Genomic DNA, 19,844 nt, shown 5'->3' with positions numbered 1-19,844 from the left:
CTCGCCTGCTTAAATAAAGCGAAGTGGAGCTAAATGATACATTTCTACATAATTGAAAATGCACAAACACAGGGAGAGAGACAAAAAGAGAGAAAACTAACTGGAAGCAGTTTCCCAAGCAAGTTACTTGATCTTGGCCAACAGAACGTGCAGTTTCAAGCCATTTAGGCACTCTGGAAAATTTGCTCTGGATATGAAACACATTTACTCAGCGCCCATCAATTCTGTGCTGCAGCCAGCCCTGGGGAAAGAGAGGTCTCTCGGTGGCTGCCGCCAGCACTCTGGGCAGCTTCCAGTCCTCCTCTCCTGCCAACAGTAAATAAAAGCATAATGAAATAAGAACAGCTAATGCTAACGCCCTAGAGCTGATGTTGGAACGAGGAGCGTGAGACCGGAGAATTGCAAGCAGCCTCTCCTCTCTACAGCAAAGCACTTGCAGCCCAGACACATCCTGAGCCAGGCTGATTTTCTGTGAGTTCAGTAGCTCTGAGAGGGTTCTGTCTTCCATTAATTCATTCAGCCTTCTCTCAGGCTGCCCTACTGATCAATGTTTCCTATACACCAAGGAAAAAGAGAATCAATATTCACTTTGGTCATGGCCTCTCCAGTCCTCAGCCATTCCCACATGTGTCCTTGTGCTAACAACCCCATGTAAGGGATAGGAATGCGATCAGCAGCTGCCAGCATGGCCCTGTGCCACAGAAATTTCCAAATAATGTTCTTTCTGTCTCTTAGGAGCACATAATGCAGCTGATACTCCTGCCCTTTTGTTACACCTTTTTCTGTGCATGCAATTCATCTGGCAAATATATATCAAAGTAAATGTAAAAAAAAAAAAAAAATTAAAATTAAAACCTTACAAATGAGCTCAAAAAACATATCGATGTGAACACTGGTTTCCTGAAGTTTTGTTCCATGCACATAGTATATGTTAGTATTTAGTAACATGCAGAAATTACAGATGTGACTTAAGCCTTCTAAGTCTTTATGTTAGCTTTTCCCTCTGCAAAATTGAAGTCTCTGTGGAGGAAGCATGGCATGAAAGAACTAAGAATTGTGATGACAAGATGGTCAGTATTATTGACATTTTTCCTTCCATATTTTAATTGACAGAACTAGATAAACACCTTTCCTAAAATAATGAACCCAAATTAAATTCAGTTGAGTTACTGAGCAAAAGAATGAATTATTTTCCTAATTTCCCTTAGGAAAGAAAAGTCTCTGCTTTACTCGTACATGCCATCAAATTATAATGGTGTGAAGGAGTACAAGTTACTCAGAAATGAAATGTTGTGGAGTAAATGAAAGGCAAATGTTAAAAATCCTCCTCTGAGCAGCCAAGAAGAAAATTCCTCCATGATACATGTAGGTGACATAATCCTGGGACAGCCTTTCCGTAGGTGTGGGCCTTCTTTGCATGTTCCCCAGGAGAAATCTGCACATCATTTGTCAAAATGGCTGTGGATTTATGTCTTTGTTTTCTTAGAAATATGAATCTTTGTATATTCATTGATTTTCAGTCTAGAATTAAACTTTACAATTGTGTTGTACATCAGTCCTCATAGGCTTGCCACAGACTTTCAAGCTCTTTCCTTAAGTTCCCATTTTCTAGCTGAATTGAAGCATGTCTTCTGCAATTAAAAAAAAAAAGCAAAAATCAAGCATTGATTTAAACATATCAGGTGTTAGAAAACTGTCAGACAGAATCCGATTCCCCGTCTAAGTTGTCTCATGGTTTTCCTCGTGTGGTTCATTGGTCCCTGGGCATCTGTGTACTCCTTCTAATGCAATCATGAAATGTGATTGGGGAAATGAAGTTCTTGGTCTCTACATAGCAATTGACCATTATCCTTGAAAACTTTTATTTCCATTGAAAGAAGTTGGAGAATCTATACATTTTAAAAAATTACCTACCTACTATCCAAAAGACTAGACCCTTCAGAGAAAGATGCAAGCAGTCTCACACATTCCACAGTTATAAAGTAACATGTCAGAAAGGGATATTTTTCCTATCCCAGCCTCTCATGAAGCTTGTTTATGACTTGAAGTACAAGTTTATTTCACTAACTTTTGGAGAAAACTTTTATTCCATGCTGTAAATCAGGGTGGCTTATTGGAAAACACTAGATTAGCCATCAGTTTTCTAAACCCCAGCACTGAGAGTATCTGACATCACTTTCTTCAGAATTGTACTTTAAAAAACTATGCATTCCAGCCCATCATCATGTGTAAGCTGGAAACATTACATAAATATATTGCTTCATAGGTACAACAAAGTTTCTGTGTGTCAAAAGAAGTCAATATTTGCCCAATTTTCATACTGATATCCCAGCCTTACCTGGTGAGTCAAAGATGGGATATATCATGCTGGAAGCTGCCTCCACAGGCACTGGGGAGAAGAGGCTGAGCTGTGACACAGTTTCAAATGCACCTTGGTGGAATTGTAATTGGACATCTGTGTGGGCACCTCAACAACTTCCCTTCTCCTCCTTTGTCTGAGGTCCAGTCACTTTTGGTTTTGATCTTTGGCATGTTTCACGGCTGGCTATGGGACACCTCATCCTCCTCATGTGCTTAGTCGTGATGACATTATTAGGCATGCTGGTGAGGCCCAGGCCCAGGGAAACAAAAATTAAAAGTAAAATAGATTTTTAAGTAGGAAGCACTTTTCCCATGTTGAAGAATCACAACAGTTCCAAAATGAGAAGGCATATTTTTAGTGATTAGCTGCAGTTAATCCTAAGAATGCTTTAGGCTTTGTAATAAGTCAAATACAATATCCTCTCCTCCATGGAGAAGTGAGACGTGGGGTTTCAGAGTGGGAGAACAAAAGGATTACAAATGAGGTATTTGCAATAATTCCTCCACAGCGGCTATACACGCTACATAATATTTCCCCCTAAACCAGAAATCTGGCTTTAATAAAAGGAAGAAAATGACATTAGGAGAAAGAAGTCATATCTACAAACTGCATGTAAATCAGAAGTTCATTAGGGGAGTATGCAGAGAAGCTTTTGGAATGTAATTTTGCTACCAACTAGTTTTCACAAGAGTGAAGTAAGGCTTTCAAAAGCATCATTGCTCTAAGTAATTCAAATTACCTACTCTACCTGATACTATCTCGTCCCACAGAGATTACAAAGCACTTAAATTTTTACCCACTTTTTTACAGAAATCCCTGAGGAAGATTTCAATCCATTTGCAAGCACTGCTATGAGAAGAAAAGAAAAGATATCAGAAGTTTTCAAAATGACCACCAGCACACCTAGAGTTAAAAGCTTCTTACAAGCATTGTCTCTGTATCATAAAGTTCTTTGTTCAGAAATTTACCACTGTGTCACACAAAAACACCCCACTCGGGACCAAAACTCAGTCTACAAGAGTTCAGCTAAGAAACAGTAATTCCTGGTACTTTGTCCCATTCTTTTTTTCTAACACTGAAATAGAAAAGATCCTATGTGTTCTACTCTTTCCAAGAATGAGTGTACTCCTATTATTCAGAGTATTACTTTAATTTTAAAACCTAAAGGCGTGGGCTTATAGATGAGATTGCTGACAATGTTTGAAGAGTCAGGTGATCTCCACCGCACGGGTGGCCATAGATGGCTCATCTCTCATTCAGAGTCATGTACCCTCTCCTAGGACATTTCCTGTTTTGTAGCAGTCCAAAGCCTTGCTTTTATTTAGGCTGACCCCTCTCTGGCACCCACAGGGGTGTGTTACAGCATGGGTCATTAGGGAAGGTATTGCTCAGTTTCTGTCCCTCCCCATAGCAAGCAAGACCCACACTTTGCAGTGTGCAAATGTACTCTGTACTGACACAAAAATGCTGGGACATCTTATCCCTCTCATAGCCCAGAGTGGAATTTAGGAGCGTGGCTGTGCTTTATACTGGCTTGCCATGGAGCTGCACGAGACTCAGTGGCTTGCAGAGTTTTCCAGCAAGGCTGCTCCTCAGGGGCACTGGAAGGGCGTTGGATTGGGGCAGGTGAGAGCTGGCTGGGCTTCAAACAAAACCATTCCTGGCAAGGGTTTTGTACTGACATACAAGGGGCTCACCACTTTCTGCTTTGTGTGCTGAAGTTTGAGCAACTCCAAACTAAAAAAAAAAATTAAAAAGAAGATGCAGAGGAGGAAGACTGTGTGGAATAAAAAGGCCCAAAGAATGAAACTTCCCATAAGTGTTACTGCCTGCTGTGCTTTGAAACCCACAGGTGAAAATCCAAGATTCTTTGAACCAGGAGAGCTTTGCCTTCAGCTTTGGTGTACCTAGGCTTCCAGGTAAGGTCACTGCTTTGCTGTCTTTACAGGTCCTGCTGCTTGACATGCTTGCAAATTTCCTGCAGGTCACAGCAGCTGCACGAGGAACACATCCTGAACAAAGCAGGAGGGAAGGGGCAGCAGGGAAGTTGCCAGAAAATGGTCTGTTGGAAGGTGTCCCATCCATGGAACCAGATGATGTCCCTGGCTGTTGGAATTGGATAGTCTTTAAGGTTTCTCCCAGCCCAAGCCATTCTACCATTCTATAAAAAGAAACCATTGTGGTAAAGTGGGCAAATGTTGTATTATTGTGTCTGGCTGCTTCCTGTCCTAGCTGCACCTTGCTGCCTGCACAAACACACAGCTAAATCAAAGCTAACTATGCAACTCACAGCAGCAGATCATCAGAAAAGGTGACATAATTGGGATCTCCTGGTGGCTGACAGACATCTGAGAGAGCAACTTGCTCACCAGCTTCTCTGGGGCTGGGACATAATGGAGTCTCTCAACCCAAAACATGGCCTTTAAAAAGACCTGGAGCTTCTGAAAATGGCTGTGTTGTGTCAATAACTGAGGGAATCACAGAGCTAGAGGGCAAATACACAAATGCATTAAGATACAGCATCCATGAAAAAAAAAAAAAAAAAAGCAAGAAAGTAAAACAATTTTAGTGTTCTTTCAGCAATGCCTCTTGCATTTACTCCAGCACACTATATTTGGTATGGCTGTTTCTGTAGGAGAGCTACTCTCTGACAAGTCCTCATGTAGAAGCAGCAAACCTCCAGGGAGTTTAAGGCAGCTCTTATTTAGACCCACGCTTTGTTATGATACCAAGTTTAGCCCCAGTCATGCTGCTTACTGATATTCCAGTATCTGTGGATGCTCACAAGCTCAGGGTCCACATTTCTTGGGTTTCATTGATTTCACAGCATCACTGCCCATGCAAAACTCTGCTCCTGTTAATCCAAATCTTTAACTGTAGCTCAGATGTCTGGCGATGGAAAGAGGGTGGTGGCAATGACAGCATGCAATGTACACTGATGGGGACAGGAACATTGTGTAGCTGTCAGCACAAAGAAAGGGCGGCTCATCTTGCTGCAGCAATATTTGGGACAGAAGGCTGGAAGATCAATTTAACTCCTTTGATGTGTCATATCTTGCTAGTAAAGGTTTAAATGCTATTTCTGTCTGCCACATTGATTTTCATTATCGTGGATCCTCTTCCTGAGGTAAAGAATTTCTCTCACAGAAGTTTCCTAAACCTGTTTAGCTTGTGGTGATGTTATGTTTTAAATTACAACACAAATACCTGCATGCGTATATGCACCAGCTCTTATTATTCATAAGAAATCTGTGTATGGCACTGTGTAATTTTAGTATTCCTTGACAGCAGCATTTAAATTATGTTTTTTCTTAAAAAAAAAAAAAAAAAAAAAACAAGTCATAACTCATCCAGCTTCCAAGTACACCCTGTCCTGTTGCTCCTCTTCCATTAATCTGGAGACTGGGAGGCATTAAGTGATGCAAGACCTTTGAATCTGCCCCCTCAGGAACTCTGACAGCTCAGAAGACTGTACGTCCTCCATTATTGTTCCAAAAAATCAGCTTGCACACTCCAAAACTATTTAAGAAATACTGATTTAATCATATACTCCCCCACATTTTTGCAACTGCCATCACTACTGTGGGTGTTAATATGCTGAGTGGGACAATTGTGGTGTTTTGCTGCTCTAAAGAATTTTTTTTTCCCCATAAATTCCAGGAAAGGGTTCTTTCTGCTGTTTTAGCTACTTCATGTAACAAATAATCTTTGCAATAGTGGAATTTGGCTCATCATGCAGATTTGTGTTCTTTGTAAGTGGAAAATAATAGAAGACAGTGTTCCTCCTGTGTCACTGCTTTTATTCTAGTCAAGGTTGATAAAATATTTCTCGGAGAGAAACGCACAAATCAGCCTGCATGGGAAACCTGATGATGATGATGATGATGATGATGATGACGATGATAATGATGATGATGATGATAAGTGCAAGTTTGGGGGTGACATTCAGGTGTAGTGCAGTTCCTTCCCTGTGGCACTTGGGATTTGGCAGGTGAGGCTTGATATGAGACCAGTGAAAGTCCTTAAGGCCGAGATGAAAACCCTGCATGGTGTTACTGCTGGAAGAGCTGTTTGGAGGAGCCTGAGTGTTCCCAGAATAGTACAGTTCCTCTAACATAGCTACAAGCAACACATCAAGCTCCAAAGAGATTCTTTTTGGGCTTGGGTCTAAGGAGGTGGGGGGGGGAGATGAACAGTAGAAGGCTGACAGTGACAAGCAGGCATTCATTTGAAGGAAACTAATACATCTACTAAACTCTTAAAGACTAACAGCATAAAATCTTGGCAATCCCATCACTTTCCCCAAATATAATAATGTCAGTATTTTGGTGTTAGAAAAAAAAAAAGGAAGAGCACAATGTTTAAGACTACAACATAGCATTTTGCAGCCTTATAGTAATAATAAATGCAACACAATCTGGAAATATATAAAATAAGATCACTTTTTTTGCCTTTTTGTCTGGGCTGAGGTGTTGCAGTCGCTCCTGCATAGTCATATACATCAGCCATGTGGTAGCACATGGAGGCCCTGGTAGTGTAAAAAAGCCACTGGATTTTGCAATAATTGCACTGTAACTTTATGAAATGTCCTGTAAAATTCGCATCCCACAGCATACTTATTGTTTTGCATAGTCACATGATTTAATGCCCCTGGGCTGCATTTTTTAAGGGATTATTTGTGTGTTTACGTTTTTCACTGCTCCTTGAAGAGCTCACCTTCCTGAGCAGTCTGGTGAATGCAATTCAGCATGTCTCAGCTCCTCCATGGAAAGAAAGGAAAGATCTTGTGGTTAGACCCAGACATTTCATTTTCTTAGGCATCAGGTACTTACTCTCTAGACAGCTTGGTTCTCTGTCTTACAGCTGTGGGTTTCCCTGCTGTCTTGGTCGTGTGCAGAAAATACAATCCAATTACTTCTTCCATGTGGAGAAGATGCAGAGAGTCAGCAGTGATAGATAGATCCCTGCAGGGCAGAAAGACCCATCCTCTGAAAAATAATGAACCCTGTAGCAAAGAAAAAGAAAAAGAAAAAAAAGCTTGGAAAAACACAGCTTACAACTGAAGACCCCACGGCCCTGAGTGAACTGAAGTTGAAAGTTCATGTAGTTTTGAATCATTGCTTGAGGCTCTCTTCAGAGTCAAAGGGATCTCAGTTCATACACTGGTTACACATTTAATCCTGCTTTAGCAGCTGCAATCAAGTCAAAAGTTTTTACTGTTTGGGAGGGTTTTGAGTGAAAGCTGATACCGCGTGTGGTGAGAAAGAGCTTTCTTCAATTCCACAGACCTGAAATAATCAGTACCACAGTGTGAGCTCCACTTCATTCAGATGCAGTGTAGGCCGAAACCTCTTTCCTAGTCCTGGATATTCTTCACAGAGGTGTGAGCCTGAACATTCCTGAAGCAAACATTGGCATTATCAATCACAGCAGCACCTGAACAAGTGATCTGATTTTAAAAGTGATGAAATGGAAACTGTTGGTGCTTTTTCACCTCTGAACATCAGACAGTATGTTCATAGCTTTCTCTGGGTGGAGGCATTTGATATTAGCCACTGTTTTGCAATTTTCCCTCTCTTCCATTACAAAAGTGGGTGCAAAAACCTGGGTACCATGATTGTTTGCAATAAAAAGCAGTAAATACCCATTCATCACTGCTACACCAAGATCACATTAATTATAAACACAGGTAATGGGCTGTCTTTGATGTCATTGCATTCATTATTAGGATTTCTTTAAATACTGTGGAAATCAGTATATTTGGGGATCTTCTTAATGGAAACAGTTCATTTGGATATGTATGAAATTGTTGATCTTGCAAAACAATGTCTGACTATATATTTCTGAACTTCTCCCTCCTCCCCAAACCAAATTTTGCTAGTTATGTTTGTGGGGAAAAAAAAATCATTCATTGCGTGGCAGAACACAGCTTGGAAAACCTTCCCAATGCTCGTTGACAAACTTATAGCTATGGTGATCACTTTCTCTGCTTACCCAAAAGCCTGAACAGACAGTATAAATTCAAGGACCCTCTCCACAGTGCATGTGCACTGGTGTAAATCACAAGCAGCAGCACACACTGTGCCCTCAGCAAAGCCTGGGCTGGGAGATGGCAGCCAGCAACTGCATCTGCAGGTGATTTCAGAGGAATCAGAAGGTGGCAGGAGAATAAGACTCTGCGACTGTAGTCACCTCTTCCCAGGTGTTCTGTACATCAAATTTTATTTTTTTTCCTGAAGAAGCTGGCAAATACATTTGAAACACACATGGATATTTTTCAGCCAGTTTAAGCCATGGAGGGGAAGTTTTGTAGGCTACAGAATAGGAGAGTGCAGTTTTGAAAACCTTTACCCTCTTTTTGTAATCAGATGCCTAATGGTGGTAAATTTGTTAGCCTTTCCATAAGGCTAATAAGCATAAGCTTATTAGGCATAAGCATCTGTTTCCATCCATGATGGACCAACTGAATTGCCTCCCAGACTGCTGACATTCTCCTCTTAAAAGTCATTGGCAGCAGCTGAGCAGAATCAAACTATGGTGTGGGGTTTGTGGAAAGAGCAACACACCACACACATATCCTTGCCCAGACAAGTTGCTTTGCATAGATCTCATTTCTCTAGGAATTCAGACTCTAAAAATATTTTAATTTTTGCCCTCTTTATTCCATGCATTTCATTCAGCTGTGCTTCAATCACTCTCTTTCTTGCTCTTGTGAGGCTGGAGAAGTCATAAATATGGCAGGTCCCTTTGAGTGTTAATGCTGGATGCTGTCCATGACTGCTGAGCTGCAATATGTGAGCCAGTGATACCACAAAGACAGAGTTTATATTCCTTCCCTATTACATATTTGTAGCGTGTAAATCTGCAGAGCAGAAGGCATTTATAGTGAAATGAGTGGTCATGGGGAAAGTAATCTCCATATAAAGCAGTGCCAGATACCTCTCTGTTTGGGACTCCTTCTATTGGGAAGTTTCCCACCAGGCTGAATGAAGCCTTCAGCCACTGCTGTTCTTTTTTTTTTGTGCCTCAGTTTTGTGCCTCGGTGACAGGGGGGTCACTGACATTGTTTATCCATTATTCATTTAGCAATGCCTCTGGGAAGCAACTTAATGTCATGTATTTTTCACTTACATGAATTGCAATAAACTGGCCTCTTCAAGCTTGCCTGCACTGGGAAAATTTTCTAAGTTCTTTTACAGCCAGCATAGCTTAAACTGTTTGGAGGTTGCAGCAAGGACCTGGTAATAGACAGCAAGAGGTGAGCGATTGTTTTTTACCAATGTGGCTTCAGACTGTGGCGCTAGCTACACTTACTAAAACATGAACTATTAAGACTACATAAACCAGAAATATTTTGGCTTTGTTGTATCTGTCTCCCTTGGACTAGAAATGCTTCTATTACACAAACTGCCTGTTTTCCCTTGAAAGGCCTGGCTTTCAGTGGAAGATTTTGAGTTTTTCTTGCTTTGCTTTCCTAGCCTCCTTTAAAGCAGGGTATTTTAAGTCAATATATCACTAACAAGCCCAGATGAGATTTCAGTGCAGCCTTTGCTGTCAGAATCAAAATTACATGAAGTACTGAATTTTGAGGCAGCGATATGTGTACAGTCAAGAGGAGGTAGATTCTGATCTGTCTGGGTGAAATGCTCCCGGTTAAATCCCATCACGTGCGGGCCTCTGTTGGCACAACCAACACATTTGTGCACTAGTAAAACTGAGGGGCTGGAAGGAGAAAAAAATTCTCTCTGGGTCTAATAGGAGGGATGTGAAAAAATTATAGCTGAAAAAATGGAGCGGAAAAGTTTGGTGGATACCCAAGAGACGGAGATGGTAGATCCGTTGCTGAAAGAAGGCAGCTGAGGAGAAAGAGGAGGTGCTACACAGAAGGGAACACTCATGTCTGTCCTCAAGACCTCCTGACATAAGAGGTACATGGGTCATTGGATGTGGTGGATTAAAATTTATCCTGTAGTTGCAAAGATATATTTTCTGAAGACGTGAAATTTGCTGAATTTCAGCTGGAGTCAGATGCACATGCTTCATTCCGTTAGACAGTCTCCAAAAATAGGAGAAGCAAGGTGGGTTGTTACAGCACGAGTCCAAGTCATCCTTGTGTGAAAACACCTCCCATGGCATGGGAGGCATTTCTACCTCAGGATAAGGCATGGCCACATTAGGGTAGCAGAGGCCATGCCCACAGAGCCACAATCACTGAGAAAGCTCAGTCTGTCCTGGGAGCAGCAGAAAACTCTGCTTTTCTCACAGCTGCTGTATCCCCTCCATACTGGGCTTCTGGCGTGAGGATACAGGGGCTGTGCTTTGAAATGTGCCAGGAATGAGGACGCAGGGAAGAGGAGAAGGCAGGAAAATGCAGTCTCTCAGCCTTTACCAAGCCATTTTCCTCCTGAGAACAGATCCAGGACTCCCCATGAAATCAGGAAGCACGTGGCCATACAAAGAGGCTCTAGGACCATCCCAAAGGAGGGAGAGAGACTCTTCTGAAGCAGAAATCATCTATATTTCTCTTTGGTGTTCCCATACCTTCTCAGATGGGCTATAATCTCATCTCAGGCTACCCCTGGAGTGGGTTTGGCTTCTAGGATTCCCAAAGCTTTGGAAGACAGTAAAAGGCAACTGCGACTGTTCACTGACCTCTGCAAAGGGGCTGTTTGGTCACTTTTCCCTCCCCCTTTTCTTTCCAGAGCCAGCCATAAAGGAGATTCAGTAGTCTGTTGGCAATTTAAACCAACCCAGGTTTAAATTAGCTCATGAGGACCTCTGTGTGCACTGAGAGGAACCAGCTTGTTCACATCTCCATGTCCTCTTCCTGACCAGGAGAATGCCTGATTCCCAAGCTGGAATTTCTGCCTGGCCAAGTGTCCCAACACAGGACCGTGACCTGCCTGCTGTGGAATGTCCATGGAAGGAAGTGCCTGCCTCTCTTCTCTGCTCCCCTGTTCCACAGCCAAAGCAGCCTTACACCTCAAGGTCAAAGCGTGGTGCTCAAAGTTAGGGTGCCATGCACAGGTCTCCCTTGAGCTCTGCACTGAGTGCAAAGGATGCCTGAGGGCACACAGCACCTTTCCATCATCCCAGAATTAGTTTCTCTGAAAAACAGTTTTGTACTTGCAGACACTTTGAGGGTGTCATGTCCCTCCTTCTTCTTGCCTCCCAGAAGCTAAGATTCTCACATAAAATTCAAATGAAGATGATTTTGGTGGGATACTCAGTAAAAAAAGCATGTTGAATGGTGAGACAACAAATTCTTTCTGTCTCTGAGAAACAGAAGGACTGTATGTGGTCCTTAGTGCTAGACTGCCCAGATTGCCTGCTATCTAATGAACCCTTATCTTGCCTGTACCAAACATTTGATATAATCAAGGCTGGACACATTTGCTTTAGTCTATTCTTACTTCAGCTGACAGGGTGGTGAGAACTGCCTTACTAGTTCTCTTGAGGCATTCCTGGTGGCTCTCCAGGTTGCTAAATCATCATCCATGCAGATCCTCTCTTTATTGGTGGCTTAAACCCAACTTCCATGCCCTCCCTCAGTTGGATTACAGGATGGGGGGCCAAGGAGTTACTCTGACCACCATGATAAAGGCATCAGGCCCCTCTCATCCTTGCACAGCCACTGCTCAGGCTCGGGTTTGCAGTGGGTTCAGTTCTCCCTATGCAGTCATGAAGCTTATGGGCAACACAATACAGACCATGAACTGTCAGAAAACTTCCCTACATTTTCTCCATGGCAGACAGATGTGTAGGTGGGCGGCTTTTTTTTTCTTTTTTTTTTCTTTTTTTTTTTTTTTTTTTCCGTCTCAGAAGCCTGCAGGTTGATGATTCACTAGTACAAGCTTTGATGACTCCTACCCTCCAGTGCTGTTTCCTGCTCTATGGTTACACTGGCTGCCCAGCTGGCAAGCTGGGGGGAAACCTGCAAAGAGAGGGTGTGTGAGCCAAAGGAGCCTTGCAGTGAACAGAGCAGGCTGTGACTGGTGTGTCATCCACTTTTAATATGATCAGGTATCCCCTTGGAGAGCGTGTCTCCCATGTATACTGCATGCTTGGCAGTATATTCCTGTGGCATGCAGAAATATGGGAGAGCAAAACCCTTTTGAGGCTCTTGGAAGCTGCTTGTCAGTGTTCTCCCATCCTGGCAACAGTGGCTGTAGTCCCAGGTGGAATCAAAGATCAAGGTCTTTCCCAGCATGTGGACCGTGCTACCCCAGCTTCCTGCTGTGTCCCAACTTTAGGTACAGCTCCAGCCATGGCCCTATGAGAAAGGAGGAGCAGGTGATCCTGCTCTGCCGCAAGCAGGCAGCCATCCAGGCAAAGCAGAGAACAGCAGCAGCACACCAGTGTTAGCCCCCTGGAAAAAGGGCAGGTCCTCCCCAGAGGGAAGGCAGCCTTCAATGCCCTCTAAGTGGGAATTTGAAGCCCCTGTATTATATCCACAAAATAGCCACAGAATAACAATGGATAACGTAATATCAGCTGTGGACTACTGAGAAGAAAACAGCAACATTCCTTCCCACAAATGCAAGGTTGATATTTTTTATCCAATTTATTTGCTATGCTTAATTTACAATCTTTTTCATGTGGCTGTGAAAATACTCACATAAGTGTGAATTGCAAACTCCATTTAAATACCTGTATTTATTTTCATTCTTCCCCTTTCAGTAAAATTTTTGGTGTCAGAGAAGCTTCTGATGGAAAATTTTCATACACATCTCTGGGTTTTATTTTATCTGTTATAAATTATTTCATAGCTAGATATTGCCTTAATTGTTTACATACTAACTGAGGACAGATAATGTGTAGCCTAGGCTTTATTTAGCAACTTAAACTAAAATGTTACTGAGTAGCTGGTAGACAAAACATTATATTGTAAGGGTTTGGTTTTTTTCCCTTTCTCCTATATTTTACTTTGATTAAAGCTGTACTGAGGTAAAATTGCACATCTCACGCAAAAAAGCAATTTACCTCAGCTCTTATTGAAGTTAACCGTACTTATTTGTCCTAGCATAATGTATTTTTCTAGCTGCATTCTAACTGCAGTGCTTTATCATATGAACCAAGCTAGATTTAATCAAATTCAGTTTGTGTTGTGAATTTTAAGACATTTGTTCAATTAGTTGGAATAAAAGCAAAACATTTGGAAGAAAGATTAAAGCTGAAAAATGCTGTTGCTAAGCTGGGCATCCAATGCTCCTTCTGCACCTTTCTCATCCCAAGATACTTCTCATGCTTGGAAAGGCTCCCCAGTCTTTTTTTTTTTTTTCTTTCTGTTCCTCAGATTGGTGGTGATGCTCAAGGTATGGGGAAGATAGGAGTTATTTTCAGGTTTCAACAACCAAGGCTAAGACCTGGTGGTTATTCCTCCTGTTGTGTCTGCCATGAGCTTTTGCTGGGCTCTGATGGATGGGACCACATTCAAGCTGGGAGCTTTCCTAATGTATTGGAGGCCGTCGGGAATGCACAGTGCTGCTACCCAGTTCCTCTCTAGACTTTCCAGTGCCCCTCAACTGCTTTCCTATTACTCTCCTTGTTGCCACCTGGTGGAAAAGTTGCCATTATTCACTCATGTCGGCCCTTCAGACCTGGGTGTGCAGCTCAGTGAGACCAGCACAGAAGCTGAGGGACACTGGGGAGAAAGGTCAGACCCTAACACACCTTTCCAGCAAGCAAATTACTTTCTCCTCTCACCTCTCTATTGCTTCCTCTTGTTTGCACCCAGACAAGGTACTTTGGGCTATCAGAATTATTTTTGCTGTGTTGTCCTGCCAATGAAATACAATATCCATTAATTATTATTGTATTACCTTTATCAAGAAAATTTTATGCTTGTTGTTACTACGTCTTATTTTCCTCATCTGGAAATTCTTACCTAACTTAGCTTAGGCTCTCAGTTTGAGTGATTGGAAAAGGCCATGGTAAAAAAATGGCAAGAAATAAAAATGCCTTCGTGAATTCAGAGTCCACTCTCTCAACGGAAAAGCGCAGTGTTTTCATATTTTGAGACAGTTTCTCAGACAGCCAGACAAGGTGACATTAAACAAATCACTCTAATTACAACACAATTTATGTAGAGAGATTTTACTGGCCTGCTAATGCTTGGCAGGAGCTGTCAAATACTAATATTTCAAAAAAGAGCATTTCCAGCATTCACTTTTTTTTGGTCCTTAGGGAAATGGTGCAGCCTGTTGAGCTCCCTTGTTTGTGCCAAGGGAAGCAGAGCCCAGCCCAGTGCACATTTAGGGAGGGCTCAGAGACCATAGTTCAGGCCGTGGCTTTCAGACAGAGTTACACAGACTGTGCTGTGGCCCCAGGCAGATCACTCCTGAATGCACCCCATGCCAAACAAAATCAGCAAGAATTTCTGTGATCCCTGAAGGCTTTGCACCTCTCTGGCTTCACAGATGTTCTGCTGTGTGTGCGTCATGCCCAGAGGTGCAGGCAAGACCCTGCCATTCTGGGCTGGAGATATCTTACATGGCTGATGCCACATTATATGACTGAGGAAAACATTGTGCATTACCTGCCTTATTAACAGACCAAGGATTAAACACTTAGCTATAAAACCTGCCAACAGCAGCATGAAATTTGTTTCTCAGGAGCCTGTAAAGAGCTTTAAGCTTAAACCTGAGAGATATGCAGGGCTTTAACTCCAATTCACTTAGTAGTTTAAGACTGTGTTCCTGTAAGATGGTATGTCCCCTCATCCAGCCCCAGCTGGTGGTTACCTTCACATTCCCAGAACCAACACAAGGGTATGGGGCACCCACTCCTTGCCCAGGCTGGTGCTTACACCAAAGCTTAAACACTACAGTTTACAATAAGCCACCCTGGCCTAAGTGCTCATGTGCCTCATGCTGATTTTGCTGCAGGAACAACAGCAGCCTGGTAACAGCAAATAGCAGGAGGGGGAGAAGGCTGGTGATGGCCTCTCACTGTGAGGGTTTTCTGAATGAGTCTCTGGCATCACTGTCTGGACAGGACTCCACTCCATGGCCACTGATCACACCCAGACATGGGACACAGAGAATATTCTGAGTTGGAAGGGACTCACAAGGACCATTGAGTCCAACTCCTACATGAAGAACCAGTGTGTGGGAAAGCAAAGCTCTGGGTTGGACCTCTGACTCAGGGGAGAGTGAGGTGCCATGGGGAAGGGTCCTCAAAACCCTGCTGCTTAGAGCTAAATGAGCCCAGACCCTCCCTCTGCTTCTCTTGGACAGCTGGAAACAGATTCCAATTAGACAACCATCTCACTCTCTGGAAAAGTAGAAATGCTCTGGCAAGCTTTTCCTCATGTGCTCAAAGGAAGATGGTGTGAATCAGTGTGAGCTGGACATTCTCAAATAGGCTGGGCGGTGACATGTCTTGCTCTGAAGGTGGGTTCAGATTCTTCTCCAAAGTGGACTGAACTCAGGTCTATGAATTGGTAGTTGAATGCAGGGGTCCCCACACTCAGCCAGGTTGCTCTCATTCTCCCACAGTCATTCATGTAGCCCGTGCCTGGTTTTGGTATCGTTTGGAAATGTCTGTAAGCATGGGCATACCTCTGCAGAAGTTGGGCATCTTCCTTCTGGGCTTCTTATGTTTTGCCCTGAGCTAGGTTTGCAAGCAACTCTGCATCTGTGCTTCCAAGGCTTCATGATGCCCATGGGAATTTATTTCTGGTGAGTCCTGGATACTTGTGGAAGTTGCTCAGGAGGTAAGCTGTATTTTTGAGATATAAAGGTCATAAGGACTCTAAATGGTGTATTTAGCATCAGCTGAAGACAGGAACACCTTAAGCGGCCTTGGTGGAGGTGGCACTTTTTGCATGCATCAAGGAAATGCAAACTCCTGCCAACCATAATAGCGCCATTAAGTCCTGCAGGACTTGTACACCCAGCAAGCGTTTACAAGAGCTACAAAGAAGAGATTTGAGGGGAAAGGGCAGGGTACTACCAGGGGCAAAGCCTCCATGGGGAATGAATCCTCCTGGCCTCACCAGGGAAAGCAGTTCCAGGGAACTGAAGATGATCAGCACCTTATCTCAGCAAACTCTGGGACTCACACCTGACTACCATCAGACACTCTCCTGCAGTAGCCACACAGAGAGCTCATTTTCCTGTACAACTCTACCTGGTGACACATGTGATTGTCACTGGCTGAGTATGGGCACCTTTTCACACTTGACTCACAGTTAGTGCAGTGCTACAAGCCAACACAGCCCTCAGTCACACGAAAATTCAGCAGGACTGAGAATGTGTATAGCAGGGGAGAGAAATGGGTCAGAAGAGTTATTTCAAGCAGATGTCAAGAGGTGATAGATGCTGGTAGCAACACTAAGTTATCAAAAGGAAACACATATATATATATCTTTTCAGAATAAAAAACGAGCATCTGCACTTCAACAGGGTTTAGTGATTGCTAAATGGCTCCATTGTCAAGTGAGAAGCTTTATGAACAGAAGGGTTTACATGAAGCAGTTGTTGTTTACACCTGAAACTAGTGTACAAATAAAGCCATCATTCTTTGCTGCCAATTCTCCTCTGCTCTGAGCCAGAGCAGCCTGTGGAGCTGCATGACAGCCCTCCCTGCAATTGTTCCTCACAGGTGTAGCTTTTATATATGTTTGCTAATGGTTGTCCAGGTCAACTCACACACCGAGTCCCATTTAATTCAACAAAGCAATGTGTTAAGAAAAGCAGGGAAGGCATTATTCAGAAAAGGGAACTTTGGCCTTGGACAGCAAAAGGAGAGCATGGAGTTAATTTTCTGCTTTGAATTGCCCTGCAGAGGAGTTTAGCTTTTTCCAGTGAGGGTCAGGGGAGACCAGGGACAGAGGGCACCACAGACAGAAGTTTCCTTGTGCACCTGCCTCCCTTGCCTTGCCTTCCACAGACAGTAATCACAGCCCCACAGACTAAACTTCAACTGGATAAAAACAAAGCCTAAATTGTAAACCACTAAAACATTAGTCTGAAATCCAATCTTCTTCTCCCTCCCCATTTCTGTACCTTTTATACAACCACCACCATCATCTCTTTCTCTTGTATCTTTCTCCTTGCTAAGGAAGGACACATGAGGTGACTTTACCTTGAGAAGATCAATCCTGGGAGCTGTGACCCTCTGGTACCTCTTGCTGCAGCTGCACACCTCCTGTGGTGGCAAACCTCAGCTGCTACAGAAGTGCCAGGGAGCCCTAGCGACCTCAGCACCAAATTGTCCTCTGCCGGGTGTAGAAGGAAGCAGCAAGCTCTGAGTGATTGTGTCCCTTAAAGCCACCAGGAGCCTGGGGTGAAAAAGTGCCACTGAGGGAAGGGATGAGAACAGAACCAAGGGACTAAAACCCTTCCAATGCTCACTGGGTGCTTGCATGACCAGAAGGAGCACAGGGAGGTGGTGGGGAGGGAGGAAAGTCTGAGAAAGGCAATAAAGAGGGGAGATGGGGGCTGGAGTAATCCCAGGAAGAAGGAAATGGAGAAGCAGAAAGAATTAGCAAAGCAAAGAGGTATTGATGGCAGTAGGAAGCATCATTATACAGTGCTGCATAACTCTAAGGCAGTGTTGTCACAGCTACACTTAAAAAACCCCACAAGCTGGATCACAGAAAAGCAAACAACAAGTTTGGCCCTTTTTCTTTTCACTTCTCATTGAGAAAGGAGGACTTTGGTCATGTCTTCAGGCCTTTTTTTCTAGAAATTAACATTTAAGAAAACAATTCTCACCAAGCTGTGTGACTCAAAGAACTGGGCACTGGGGAAAACATCAGCTATCACAAACCTTACCACTGAACGGTGAGCACTAACGAGGGAGGGATTAAGTTTTCCCTGGACCTGCCTCTTTAAGTTCCTGGTAGCTTTGATCTAGCAGCAGAGAATTGACGTGGGAGGACAGATCACATACTCCCTCCTGGATAGTTTCCTTTTGTAGTTACATGTGATGCTGTCATTTAATCTTGACTAGAAATGGGAACTGATGTTTTCTTTTTTTTGTGGGGAGCATGGATAGGTCCCATGCAGGCATTCTCAGCCATCCACCAATTTGAAGAGGCAGTGGGAAACTGGGTCCATCCCCCAGCTATCACAGCTTCAGGAGACAGTTTCCAAGCAGAGTTATGCTGGGGCTCACTGCTGCCTAGGCACACATGCAGCAAAAAGCCAAGACACAGACCCATACCCCACCTGTGAAACACTCTAAGGTACAGTGTTGCCTCCCTGCAAGCTTTGTTTAGCACTCAGAAACTCCTGAAAAACCATAAAAGTCTTCAAACTGTGTCTGGGAAAAGTTTCCACATGGACAAAGAGCATCTATATTAGAGAAATACGGGCTCTATCCAAAGCCAAAAAAATCCAGTTTCCCATTCAGACACCAAATGAGAGTCAGCCCCAGACTTCAGACTCACAAAGGCAAATCCAGATATCTGCATCCCTTTAGACAATGTGAAAACTAATTTGGGCATTTAAAGATAATCCAGATAAAATCAAGCTCATCCTAATCTTTCATCCAATGAGACATTTGATGTATTTCAAAGTTTATGTAACCTTTTAAAATCACTGTGGCTCACTTGTAAAGTCTGAAATCATCACACACATAACAAATCCCTTCATGGAAGTTCAGTTACTTGGAATTAAATTAGAATAGGGGGTATCTGTATAGACAGATACACAAAATAAAACAGGCAGGGTGGCTTACAGTGATGTATACTGTCTGTAAGGGAATACATCAATGGTTCCCCATATAAAAAACACCTTTCCATAACTATGACATGCATTAAATGACATTTTTTAATGCATTTTTTTCTTCTCCAGTAAGAAAAAGTGATTTCCCTGGATCTCACACTTGCCTGAGCCAAAGCCCACGGGTTGCATTGTCATCTGTGCCGCTGTAAATATTTCTGCTAGATCTCTTTTTGAGGATTCTTCCCCCAAGCTGACATGATCAAAAGCAACAAATACAATATGTCTTCAGTTTGCTTCCTTGCTTACAGGTGTTCTGTCTCCTGAAACATATCTGACAATCATGGTGAGTATGGGCTGGAAGATGTAATCTTTAAATTAATTTTTTTTAAAATTCATTAAGAAATGCATTTTTATTATAAACATATCTGACAATCATGGTGAGTATGGGCTGGAAGACGTAATCTTTAAATTCATTTTTTTAAATTCATTAAGAAATGCATTTTTATTATAAATCAGTCCTATACTAGATTAGACTACAGATCTTTCCATTAAAGGTAAACCATTCACTTTTCCATTTTACTTTGTACAATACTGAATATTTTCTGAGATTTGATAGATCACCCAAAGCCACAGATACTCACATCAACCCTCAGACAAGTCTTCATCATTCATTAGAATTCTACTTTATCCCAAGAAAAAAGCAAAACCAATAATTTTTGCCTACTGCGTTCAACTACATTTAAACTATTGATTACCCAAAATGTTTACACAGATAAGACTCCACTAGATGTGAAGCAGCTCCTGAT

General features: G+C 42.7%; 1 long non-coding RNA gene across 1 annotated transcript in view; it reads right to left on the bottom strand.

The window, feature by feature from the left end:
- Nucleotides 1-1,300: 1,300 nt before the first annotated feature.
- LOC115917626 overlaps nucleotides 1,301-19,844 on the bottom strand; it is a 71,926-nt gene continuing 53,382 nt past the window's right edge. Inside the window, exons 3-5 of the long non-coding RNA XR_004061701.1 lie at nucleotides 7,195-7,367; nucleotides 2,339-2,601; nucleotides 1,301-1,631 (exon numbers count right to left, since the gene is read on the bottom strand). This is a non-coding gene — a long non-coding RNA (uncharacterized LOC115917626). The remainder of the gene's footprint in view (nucleotides 1,632-2,338; nucleotides 2,602-7,194; nucleotides 7,368-19,844) is intronic.

This window comes from Camarhynchus parvulus, chromosome 2 (genome assembly GCF_901933205.1).
Source record: "Camarhynchus parvulus chromosome 2, STF_HiC, whole genome shotgun sequence".
Classification (NCBI taxonomy): Eukaryota; Metazoa; Chordata; class Aves; order Passeriformes; family Thraupidae; genus Camarhynchus; species Camarhynchus parvulus.
This window is presented reverse-complemented; position numbering and strand designations above follow the sequence as displayed.